Source organism: Maylandia zebra, linkage group LG5 (genome assembly GCF_041146795.1).
Source record: "Maylandia zebra isolate NMK-2024a linkage group LG5, Mzebra_GT3a, whole genome shotgun sequence".
Lineage (NCBI taxonomy): Eukaryota > Metazoa > Chordata > Actinopteri > Cichliformes > Cichlidae > Maylandia > Maylandia zebra.
The window spans coordinates 22,278,428-22,291,648 of record NC_135171.1 but is presented as its reverse complement, the minus strand read 5'-3'; the positions used below and the strand labels follow the sequence as shown (position 1 = coordinate 22,291,648).

General features: G+C 39.5%; 1 protein-coding gene across 4 annotated transcripts in view; it reads left to right on the top strand.

Annotated features, from left to right (window-relative positions):
- Positions 1-13,221, top strand: part of LOC101478284 (AMP deaminase 2) — a 34,110-nt gene that overhangs the window by 4,391 nt on the left and 16,498 nt on the right. Inside the window, exon 1 of one of the 4 annotated variants that reach the window (XM_004544813.3) lies at positions 8,190-8,310. The exons of the other annotated variants lie outside the window; for them this stretch is intronic. The gene's annotated coding sequence lies outside the window, so the exon portion shown is untranslated. Of the gene's footprint in view, positions 1-8,189; positions 8,311-13,221 lie in introns of those variants that run through there. 4 annotated transcript variants of the gene reach the window in all.

The window sequence follows — 13,221 nt, the reverse complement described above, 5'->3', positions numbered from 1 at the left end:
CGATTAACTGCAAAGAACATTTTCACAAAACTTCAGATGAAAGTGATTATTTAACAATTGCTATTCTAGTTTTTTCAGTCGGACAATTACTTAGTGTATGAAACATCAGAAAGTATTGACTAGCGCACATGAATGGTTCTCGAAGCCAGATAACAGTGTAAAGTCCAGCAAGGTTGTGCAAAAGAAAAAAATAATAGTGTGTACTTTGATAAGAAGGTAAAGTTCAGGTTAAGTGTATCATTTGTCATAACGAGGCACCGATGAACAGCCTTTGCTTAACTTGTGAAGTTAATGTTTTGCAGATGAGTGTGACAGTGTAATGTGCATTTATTGTCCTCTTTTGCACAGTGAATATCGCTTTTTGTATACACATTTCTGACTGTCTGTGTATTATTGTCAGATTGTAAAGGAATGTGAGGAGTTTGTGGGCCTATTTACCCGACCACCTTGCACAGTTTCTGCTACAGTTTATCAGCTTTGCACAGAGCAGTGGTATCAGTTTATCTTTCAACTGCAACTCTCTCTCTCTCTCATTACAAGTTTCTGTTAGATTGTTCTCTCAGCATCCCAGATAAAAGAAAACAACACATTTAACATTTTGTGTGTGTGAGTGATGGAATAGACAAAAATTATTGTGCTTTTATGATTATCTTTGATTTTAATGTTAACTGCTCTTTCCAGTGAGAAACAATCAAGTTAGACCTGCAATTTATATGTGAAATGAATTGGTTCCTCAGGGTGCTGCACAGCACAAAAGTCGAGCATTTGGAGGGATGCAGCAGCAGATCGTGAGGAGTAACTCACGCTGACACACTGCTTACAGTATTTGCTGAGGACGCCTGTCTTTGGTGCAGTAATAAATAACTTATAGGTCTCTCCAGCCATGCAGTCATTCAAGTCCTCTCAATTAGCCGCTTGGCTGAGCCTTGTGCTCTCCCAGTCTGATAATATGGTCCATTATGGTCCATCTGACTACATTTTTATTTTTGCCTCTAAACGACTGTTCTCAAAGTCAGGTCATGGACTGAAGCTCAATATTTGCATTGTTTCTTCTTGTAACCTCAGCAGAAATAGTTCTCTTATCACATTTTCCCCTCTCACCAAACACATCTCTCCAGCACTGATGCACCCCTGCATACTTGAAACAGTTCTCTTATGCAATGGTTTGAGTGGATTTGCTGGTGTAAACATTGATTAACCAACCAGCTTCCTGGAGGAAACTGCCTCTGCCTGTAGGCTCCGCAGCTCTCCCACTGGACTCTGGCATAAAGCAGAATATGTAATACCCAGTTATATGACGTGATATGTGGAGGTTATTAAAGTGTCTGCCAGAGCAGTGCAGGGAATTCCTCTCACCAGTTTGGATCAGCGCTCTTCTTCCTGTATGCAGCCTTCTATCTTTATTTTTGGCTCTAACTTCATACAGGCTTTTGCACATTTTACCTGCAGGCTGTCTGGTTGTCTAGCTTGATGCTTTTGTCGAGGCAGTTATTTTTGTCTCTTGTATGTATGATGGTTTGTCAGCTCAGCATTTCATAGGTGTGGGGATTGCTGTCTTGTTACCTGGATTTAACATTAGTTTTGTGCCATCTATATAATACTGGATAATGTATTTCTAGTACCCATTTATGTCAGTTCTTTTAATTATTCTAAAAGATATGTTTGTTTGTTTTTAAAATGCACTGTACCCTCGAACCCCCCCCCCAAAATACTGTATCGGTTATTAATAGGTGGCCACTGGTCTGCGGGCACCACATTAATCTGTATCTTTTATACTCTCTACACATCCTGCTGCATGCTGCAGTTGGATGGTTACCGTATTTCCTGCAAGACTCTGGCTGTCTCCTGTTCTGGTTCATTATTAAGCAGATATACTGCTTGTGTCACAGCATGTCTCTTGTGCATCTGTCTTCAATTTATGTGTATTCTTACCCCAGGTCATGTGAGCTCTGTGCCGTTACCCCTGAGGGGATTTGCTGTAGTCCTTACTGAATCATTATCATATCTACTCGTCTCCCTGTGGACTTTAACCCAGCTGACTGAAAAGCACCGTGCCTGTTCACCTCTTCTCACTCCCACGCTCTGGCCCTGCAGTAGACAGAAACACGTGACAAGCAAATACTGGGAGAAAACCAGAAGTTGTGTTTTGATCTCCTATTGAAAAGTTGTCAGTGTAACATGTTTTTCAATGTCACTCCTACAATGAATACGCTGAATAGCTTCAATTTAAAGTGAATTTGTTTAGAGAAAAACAGATTATTTTTATTCCGTTTTTGCTCTACACTTCAATATTCAATATTAAAAATGTTTCTTTGCTTTTCTTTCTAACCACTAGAGGGAGGCTTGGGAAAATACAAGGCAGCCCATCGGTTTGAAACAAGCAGCTGGTTGTTAGGGTCTCCGGTCTGTGGCTGTGCTCCCCTCAGACATGACTGAGGACCACTTTGCTCTGTGTTTGGTGGAAAATTCCAGGTCTTTCTTTTGCTATGAATAGCTCAGCTGCTTCCCATGTTAGAAAGGGAAAGCGTCTCAGTCCTGGAAAAGGGATTTTGGAGAGGTAGGAAGTGAGGCCTTGAAAACTGTCACACCAACAGATGGGCCTGTCGCTATCTGGTAACAACAGGCCCACCTGTTGTTACCAGATAGCGACTGATATCATAATATCTGTCCAGGCAACCCACTCCACTCCACTCACACAGACACACACACAGACACACACAACCCCGTTCAGCTATCTTAGTGAGAACCTTCATTGACATAATGGTTACCCTAACCCTAACCATTAAAAATGAATGCCTAACCCTTACCCTAAACCTCACCATAACCTAATTGTAACCCTGACACTAAAACCACATTTTGAGCCTCAAAAAGGCCTTCAAACTTGTGAGGACACACTCACTGGTCCTCACAAGTGACTGCTGGTTCTCACAAGTATAGTAGAATGCGAATTTCGGTCCTCACAAAGATAGCTAGACAGAAACAGACACACACTCACATAGAAACACACAGAAGATTGGTTTGTTTCCACTCTACCATTTCTCACTCGGGTGCTCTGCTGGCTGACAGGCTGTACAGATGGTTATGATGGGTTGTATTTCAGTGCTTAAGTACAGTTAAGCATGCTACTTTGGTCTGTCTCTGCTCTTGTCGTGGCTTCCAATGAAGATCCATTTTCATTTAATCCACCTCATTCGATCACACATGAAGCAGCATCAGCTGATGTTTCAGTCCTTCACTGACTTCTTATTGTGTTTTGACCTCAGTGACTCATTGAATCTCTCACCCACCCCCTCCTGTTCATTTGATGATTCTCCAGATCATATTCTAAACTTTAATTAGGAATATACTCTCACACTTGCAACTCCACACTGATGTTTCTCACATTCCAGTTCATTGGTCATCTCACACATAGAAAAGTCATTTGTTCAGTCTGACAGCTGGCCAGTTTTCCACATTTCTGATATCTTCATGTTAAACTATTCATCTTTAGTTGATGTCAGAACATATAATAGGAACTTTTTCCTTTTGTTGTTATATTCTTATCACACCGCAACTCGTTCTTGCTTTGAAAAAATAGATTCCGCTATACAGCCTGAGTCAGGTTAGTCGCAGTTGTTTTAGTTTGCAACCATTAGTTGATACAGTAATGAAATATTAGTCATTAAAGCAAACAGTGCACAATTGGCCAGAGTTTAATCTTTAATCAAACTTCTGTATTTATAACATCCTTTTGTGGAAGCCCTGCCAGCAACACAAGACACTAAATCACAGCTAGAATTGCGAGTTTTCAACAGTGCGCAATTCATTTACACCAAAGCAAAGAGAGCAGTAAATGTGCATGGAAACGGATCAAAAGCTTTCTTGCTTAGCCATGGCAGGGAAGCAGTAGTCCCTTTATTGTCTCTGGCTTTGATACTTCACACAGTTTTTGTCTCAGGGTTGGAATTGTGAGCTCTTGATGTCCGAGCAGCGCTAACTGCAGAGGGTTATATGTTGACACTATCAAATGACACAGTGTTCCTTTTAGATATTCCGATATGGTGAGAAGTGCACTGACAGTGGTGACAACAACAACTGTGGTCTGGATAATCACAGAGGGTCAAAATGAATGATGTGAATACGTGTGCCTTTTTTGGTGTGTGACTATTAGTGTTTACATGTGCTGCTGTGGGTATGCAACATGTTTTGTGCACAGTTCGGTGTCTCGGGCTCCAGAGAGAACTTATTGTTTTGAGAAGATTCCCGTTGGACGGGGGGATGGGATACAAAAACAGCAGCGCAAATGCTGGGAAGCAGTTTTATTTGCATGTTCACCCTCTTTCATTCACACGGAAATGCTTGTGCAATTGTGTCAGCTCTCTTTTTCTTCAGGGAGAAAGGGAGTGAAAAATAATGCACAGCGACTCCCCTGTGCTGTTAATTAGTCTCCAGGGAAAGAGATTTGCAGAACACAACAGATGATGTAACTGCAGAAAAACTCAAGCTGGGGCTGAAAAAGAAAACATACCTCAGTGCTTGTGAGAAATGTGACTTAACAAAAACCACTGGACATATAGTATGTCTGAATTTAATTCACACAAGGCTGTAGGTGGTTTCAGCCAGCAAGCCTCTTAAATGATTCTGTTGTAGTAACACAATCAGTGGCAGAACACATTGCCATTTGTTGTTTACAATGGATGTCCTTCTTGTTTTTAAGCTCAGAACAGAAAGTCAAAGGAAATATTCCACAAGCCAAAGGCCCGAAGGTCAAATAAATCAGGACTGGTCAACTTACTCTCATAACATTTATAACTTCCTCAGTCAGCTTCTTGATAGGTTCATGAAGATGAGATATCACCTATTTGTACAAGAAATTTAACCGTCAAGTCTCCAAACAGTTGGAGTGTTTCCATTCAAGCATCTAAATAAATCTCATATACTTTTGCTGTATTAAATTTGCAATATTGAACTCCATCAACCGTGTTGCTTAAGTCCTATTAGGTTATCATAGACAGGTAGACAAAATAAAATAATAAAGAAATATAAATAGTAAGACTGAGAATGTGCAAAAGACAATACAAGCAAGTAGTAATGGCAGTTGAGTTGAATAATTCTGAAGGAGAATCAGCTTGATTTAATTAAAAGTTTTTGAAGACTTCTATAAGAGGCTCCTCATCTGTGCTTCAGGTTGGATTATATAACAAACACAAATTTCAAATTCAAATTTTATTCGTCACACACACACACAACCATGCACAGTATGACATGAGGTGAAATTATTATTGCTGTGCAATTGCCCAACCATTAAATGACAGTAAGAATTGACACTAATATTTACAGATTACTACCAAAAATTTGCAGATTTTAACTTAGAAATTTACAGTAAAAATGTAAAGCTCCTCTTCATTGTCTCTGTTTTGGCCTTAAGGAAACGGAAGCACTTCCCAGACCTCAACAGTGAGAAGAGTCCATTGTTGGGATGGGAGAGGTCCATCGTAATCTTCCTGGCTTTAGTCCTGCACCACTTGGTGCAGATGGACAGCAGGTCAGGAAGCTCTGATCGAATGATACGTTCGGCTGAGCGCACCACTCTTTGCAGATCTTGTTTGTCCTGCTTGGTGCCGTTCCCATACCAGGTGCAGATGTTTGCCGTCAGGACGCTCTCGATGGTGCAGGAGTAAAAGTTCTTAAGCTCCCTCAGTGGCAGATGGAAGTCACTACTGTAAGTCTTCTGAAGAATAAGAGACGCTGGCGGGCTTTAATGTAGCAGGACCATGACAGGTCCTGAGTGATGTGGACACCCAGGTATTGGAAACTGTCCACTCTCTCCACTGGCATGCCATTGATGATCAGGACTCATAATTCCTCGCCTGCTTTGTAGTAAAGTCTACGATCAGCTCCTTAGTCTTGCTGACATTTAGGAGGAGGTTGTTCTCCTGGCACCAGGTCTCCAGGTTCCTAATCTCCTCCAGGTAGGCCGTCTCGATGTTGTCGGAGATCAGGCCCACAACAACAGTGTCGTCAGCAAACTTGACAATGGAGGTGGTGTCTGATGTGGCTACACAGTCATAAGTGTACAGTGATTACAGCAGGGGGCTTAAAACACAGCCCTGAGGCGCTCCAATGCTGAGTGACATGGAGGGGGAGACTTGTTTTCCTACTGATTGGGGTCTGTCTGTGAGGAAGTTGAGGATCCACTGACACAGTGATGAACTGAGTCCTAAATCGTTCAACTTGGTGAAAAATTTAGAGGGAATTATTGTGTTGAATGCTGAACTGTAGTCCACGAACAGCATCCTAACATAATTCCTTCTGCCAGTGTCCATGTGACTCAGGGATGTTTGGAGCAGGTGAGCTATGGCATCGTCTGTGGAACGATTAGTCCGGTATGCAAACTGAAGTGAGTCGATGGTGGCAGGAAGTGAAGAAGTGATGTGATCTCTCATCAGTCTTTCAAAATACTTCATCACAATTTATAACATATTAAATGATTGTTACACAGGAAGGTGTAGTGGGGAAAACAGAACATCACTCAAAACAAAGAAGATTAACTTTTACAGAATCACAATGATCACATTATCAATTATTTGTCAGTAATGAAATATAAAGCAAACATTTGTTTGTTATTTCATCTGTTTACATTTATTTGAATAAATTCAATTAATGTTCTACACTTGCCACATCCTATACAAGAGCTGCATTTGAGGCGGGCTTCCTCTTTACCTGCAAAACAAGATGGCTGCCACAGAGGTTTGACCTGAGTGACTTAAACGAAAAAAATTTTTCCTGTACATTGGTCCACAAAGGAGTATTTAGCACTCATTTTACAACATTTAAGAATCACTATAGGGGAGATGAACTTAGTGATTCCTAACAGTGATTGATTGTTTGTGTGTCCTGCTCACATTCAAAGCCCACAGTGACTAACATAGTCACATGACAATACCATTAACACTACTACTGCTGTTATTAATAGCAAACCCGTGGGTGGGAGATAAACATATATACACATGCTACGATCATTGTAAAATGATGCTATGGGTATATTGTAATCTGAAATTCTATTCAGTGCTCAATGAAACTGTCAAATGCACCAAAATGATGTATGATGATGAATATAATGAGGGATATGTATAAAATATTTTAAATATGTCATATAGATGTTGGCACTCACGGTACCCTGGGAAATGTTTGTTTCTATTTAAGTTTCCTCAAGACTGTTCCACATGCCTAGGAGAAGATAGTGATTTCTTTCATCCATGGATTATTTTCATTAATTCCAGTTACCGGTAATGTACTTTTTGTTCAGTCTTTTGACTGGCAGTCAAACAATAGATCAGTCTTTACAAGAACCACACCCACCCCATATCCCTTTGAACATCTCACTTAGCCATAAAATTTACTCCCACAAAAAACAAACAAACACCTTGCTGTTTTTTCAGGGACATGCTGGAGACCACAAACCTGCAGTATAAAAATTAACCTTATCCTGCTGCTGACTGTGTGTTCTCATCTATAAAGTAGTTGGATACACAAAAGGATAAATTACACTTGCAGTCAAATAAATATTTTAATCACAAACACAAGACTGAACTTCCAAAACCACTCTTTAAAAGTCGTCCAGCTCTGAAGGACAAAATAAAATCAGAAATTAGAAAGAAGCAGTGAATGAGCATCAGAAAAGCAGTTTGTACAGAAATAATAAATTTCCATTTATTAGATTTTCTTAATACTGGTATTCATAACATCATTTACAGTCATGACATGACTGAAGCTGTGTGTTCATGAATGAGAGGTGGGAAGGGAAGTAAAGTAGGAGTGGCTTTATATCCAGGGCCGCCTCCATTTTATAGCACAATGCATGAAGTGGTTAACGCTTGTCCTTCCCCCTTTTTTTTGCCACGTGGTATGATCCAACCCAGTATTTAAATCCGGGGGCTTGAAGGCTCTGCTGTTCATGCACAGTAAACCGGTGTAGTACAGGAAGCAGCTGAGAGAGAGGCAGAGACAAAATCGGGGAAAAGAGGAGAAGAAAGAAAAAAGAGAACTGCTTCTGCAGCACACTGAAGGTGGCGGCAGTTACAGCAGGAGCAGGAAAGGAGAGACAAAAGGAGGAGAACTGGGTGATGTCGTCTTAGAGCGGCTTGGTTTCTGGAGAGAGCGTTCTTTTCTCTGTTTGCTGTCATTCTCTCTCTTCCACTGTACCAGCGGGGGAGGGTACATCGGCCGTCCCAGGCCTAGTTACATGTCCCAGCATCCCACCACAGCTCAGACAAGGCCACTGCGACCGTAACGGAGACTGTGAGAACAGGACAAGACAGGGAGCTAGAGGTACTGTAATCTATGGCATTAAAATACAAAACAGTACCTTAGCATGTAAAGCCTGTAAACGTGAATAGTGTGTTAAAAGAAGTTTCATCAGTTCTTATTAAGCATGATACTTATCGCTCCCAAAATACCTCACAAACGAGCTCATCGTGACAGATGAGGTGCAAGTAAACAACAGTTGTTGTGTATTGGAATAAGTTGACAGCATAAGGCTGACAGTGAGGGGAAATGTGTACATGAGTGTGAGATAAGTGTGAGGTAAGGAGCATAAACAAACCGGTGTGTTGCTTATGGTGATCTTTGCAAAGCTTAATATGCTTCAGTTTTTTGTTTTTTTTGTTTTTAACAGGCTCTGGATGTTGCAGTGGTTGAATATTTGGGGCATCTAGTCTTTGCTGCTGTCTGCTACAGCTAACTATAGTGCAGTACCGTTACTTGCTTGATTAATCGGGCAAATTATTCAATGTGAGTTGATTAAAAACAAAACGCATACAGTTCATAGCAACCATTCTCTCAAGAGTGCACAGTGGTGATTTGCAGCAGCGTGTCGGTTGCTGAACAGGTGCCACTGTAGCTAGAAGAAAACAAACATCCTTTTCAGATTTGCCCCTTCATTAACACTGAAACCCTCAGGCGGTTAGTGTCAGCAGATACTCGCTTAAAAACCCACCTGAGCATGTTTACCTTCCCGATGTTTGTAAGGGCAGTGCTTTAGTGAGAACAGCTGGTATCTGTTTTCTTTATTTTTGTATGCGAAGGGGATTATTAGATATGTTTCCATCTTCTGTTAGAGGCTGTTTATGTTATACACAGCAAGGGAAAGCACTGAGAATGATCCTGTTAGTTTCTATGTGTGAACTGACACATGTTATCTCTGTAGCAAACCTTCATTATGTTTAAAAAAAGGGTCCTTCAGAAAGCTTTTTTGCAGGCAGTAGTTAGCTGGAAAATTTCATCATCTGTGTTTGTTTCCTTCTGCAGGCTGAGTACTGAAACTACATTTTGGAGATTAAGGTCCAAAGTAGAGATTTATTCTCATCTGTAGTTGCTAAGGAACATATGAAGCCTGTGTCATTACTTTCCCTCTCAGTGTAATCTCTAAAGCAAAGTAAAGCTTTCTAAACAGTGGAGCTACAGATGCAGTAATCCAGGCCTTGTCTTTGCACCGGACATTGAATTGAGCTCAACTGACATAGGAGTTGTATGCCTGATCCCATTATTTGGCGATTTAAAACTACAATTCAGACATTCCAATATTTAGACAATTTTTTTTTTCTTTTAGACACATGAGATAAACCGATTTCCCAATCATTCCATATGTTTAGTTATTTATTTACTTGTTTATGCTCTGCCTGACTCTGCGTGAATCAGCTGGTTGTCGTGTTTGTGGCATTCCAAGCATGTTACCAACAGGGAAATTGCAGAGTAGAAATACACAGCATAATGACAACCTTTATTTAGTTAATTTATATACATACTTATTTTTTGGTTTAAAATTTGCAAGCTGATTGATTTTACATGGCCAGCACGCTCAGCTATTAGTAGGTTAACTGCATAGTCATATTATGTTGTAAATATGCTATCATTACATTAGTGCTCTACAAACATCTGTGTGCCAGTAGAATGCAGTACAGTGCAGCAGCTCAGATGAGATGATGCCTGATGCTGAGATCAGCTAGTCTGCTGGGACTGAGCTGATTTCAGGGCCTGACTCAACTAATTGATGCGCTTAATCTGTAAGAAACATTTAGTTTTTGTTGACATTATCAGAAAGTTGATCATTCTACTATATGCGGAGTTTTTAGTACTCAACACAGTACTTTAAATTTCATTTAAAAGTGTTTCTAATGTCTTGTCTATATAACTGTCTTAATGGGGTGACAAATATGCCCAGTAGAGAATTTAAGCATATATTGTTATACTTCTGAGAAAATTGTCATTATATTATTATTTTTGTTCAGTCAGCACATTTTTGTTAATTTTTGCATAGCCAGCATGGATCCCTGCAGAGATGCAGGTCCATATGCCTTCACTGCATTGTTCAGCAGAGGGTCATTTGGCCTCTCAACTGCCTCTTGCTGCAGAAAAATAGTTATTCTCTGTTATTTGACCATATAAGGTGTATATGTATGCAGCCAAACTCCATCAACAGAGACATGTGCACCAGTTAAACAAAAGGGCAAGAAAATACCAAGAAAAGCGTTTTGGCAAGGTTGCTGCAGTTAGTGGTAGACACACTTTTAAATTCATGTCATTATGTCAGGGTGTGTCTGTTTCAAATATAGGTAGGTCAAAAAACAGCATAGAGAGGAGAAACAAACATATTTTGCTAAGTATAATACTTGAAATTCCACTTTAGCTCAATTGTAGTCACCTTAGTTTCATTCCTAAGAGGCTTTGAGACAGTGTGGCAATCTCTAATGCTCGAGATTCTACAGTTTTTGTCTTTTAGAAAAGATTCAAACTCTAAATGAAATAAATGAGATGTGATTGAAATGATCAGTTGTCTTTTGGGTACCAGAAATGAAGTTCATTTGAGGGTTTATTTCAGCCTCCTTTGACTAAAGGTGATAACTGCCTCTTTTATGCTGCACTAAAAAAAAGCAGAGATGCAACATAAAGGGTTTGTTTTTAGTGCAGTCTCATGCAATTGGTAGCTTGATAATCAGTGAACCTGACAGAAATGCCCATAAGTTACAGAGAAGAATGGAATAAATGAAATAAAGTATATGAAATAGTAGCAAAGCTTTGTTTATCATTATAGTGACACCTAAAATGAGATTTGGAGATAGATGTGGTATTTTAGCAAATCAAGTACATTTTTAGTTCTGCCGAGTTATAAAATTCCAAAACACAAAGATTCAGATTGATGTCTGCCATCACCAGTTCTCAAGTTAAGCACCATCATTTAAGCTAGGCCAACTATTTGCAGCTTGTAGTTACTCAACCTGAAAACATGTTAAGCAGCATTTCAGCAAGAATATTCTTACCTACTGTGAAAAGAGCTGTAACATAGTGAATTTGATACAAAGCAGTCCTGATTCAGAGGCCAGTGAGCTGACTGGGACTTTCCTGCCTTTAATGTGCTGCCTTTAACAGCTGTGGTGGTCTGGGATTTTCAGAGACTTAGTGAGAGCCAATTAATTTCATTATAAACAAACAAAGCTAAGCTAAACTTTTTCATTTAGTGTCATTCACCAAAATGCAATGTGTATATGCTCAGGCTTTAATGAAGATCTTGAGTGCACTTCCCTCCTTATAAAACATTAGCCAAGCCAATGCTATCATGAAGTCTTCTTCCCTCTCTTTGTTGGCACACTGCTGCATATCTTGGTACATTAATGCAACCTGTAAATCAGAGGACGTCAATGATGTCGTTGGTAGGACTTTGTATTGCCTCTTTGTGCTTGTGCAGATGATAAACAAAACAGGAATTCTTAGGACAGTGAATTAGCTTTGATGTAAGTGAAAAATCTCATTTAACCACTCAACAAATTTTTCAGTCTAGCCTTAGAGAAATGGCAGAGCCAGACCTGATGTGTCTGTATCACCAGTAAGTTTGTCATATAAAGAAAAGTGAACAAACTGCTAGCTGTAAATTAAAAACTTACAACTGGGACCTGCATTAGCAGCTTAGCCAATCTGCATTATATTTTGCAGATACAGAAATGTATCTAAACCTGAATTGTAATGTTAGATCTGACACTAGGAATTTTGGTTATCCAGTGGGGCTGTTTAAGACGGACTATAATACGAGGCTTATGAAAAGTTAGATTCTTACAAACTTGCTTTGCTGTGAAAACACACTTTTGTTAAACTGCTACATTTTGCTCTTGCTTTGACATATGTTCATGAATAAACTGTACAGTGCTGTGTTTTGCTTCTTTGGTGTGATCTAGAGCTAGAACTTGGGAGAATGAGGTAGACTCGAAGGACTGCATTGATCCTTTTAGAGTAGGAGTAGAGCTCCTCAGATACTAAACGAGCATGTGGGCGGTGTGCAGTCTCAGGTCCCAGGGACATCACAGAGGCTTAGGATGGAGTGCTTTGTCAATATTACCCAGGGTTATGAGAAAGCTCAAGATGAAGATGAAAGGGTTAAGCTATTTCACTCTGAAATAGGCAGGAACGCTCACACAGCAAACGACATGTTTGGTCTGGAAGTCAGTGCTTGTGTACCAAAGCAAATAAAAAGGATGCTTACAAAAATACTGCCAAGAAAAATGAGCACGATTAGATTTTAGGTCCCTCTTTAACATAAGTCTTAAATATTAAAAATGTGTAAAGATTATAGAAACAATGTCGTCTTCATTTTATTAATTGACGCTCTTGCTATTTCTTATTGTAATTTCACATTCTTTTTTTTTTTTTTTTTTTTATAACTTTTTATTTGTCAGTTTACAGTATGAGAATACAAAACTTACGGTCAGCATAGGAGACATACACAATTCCAGTAATAGCATCTTCTTACATCATGGTAATATTCAATTATTCAGTACAATTCACATTCTTTTTAAGTAAGCCATTAAATGACTTGGTGGGCCTTTGTAAATAAAGTTTCCTTACCGGGCTGTTAGGGCTAGGTTGTTGTTTTACTGTGTAGCACATGTTGTGATTTTGAATGTTATTTGTTTTAGTGATTTTAAATTAGTATTATTAGTAATATCACTGTTGTTAGCTAAGTTAGTGGAAATGTACTTTTTCTGCTTGCTTGTGCTTTAATTTTTCTTTTTTTTTTTCCAATCATTTTTGGTGCATTTACTTGCATTAGAAGTCTGTAGAAAGTTTGTACTGCCCATCAGAGTGATGTCACTGAGATAAATAGAGTTGTGATGTACTGGATTAGGAGTCATCTGTTATGGAAAGGCCAGAGGATTACATGGATACTATACTGGGAATGACTGTTTATGTGAG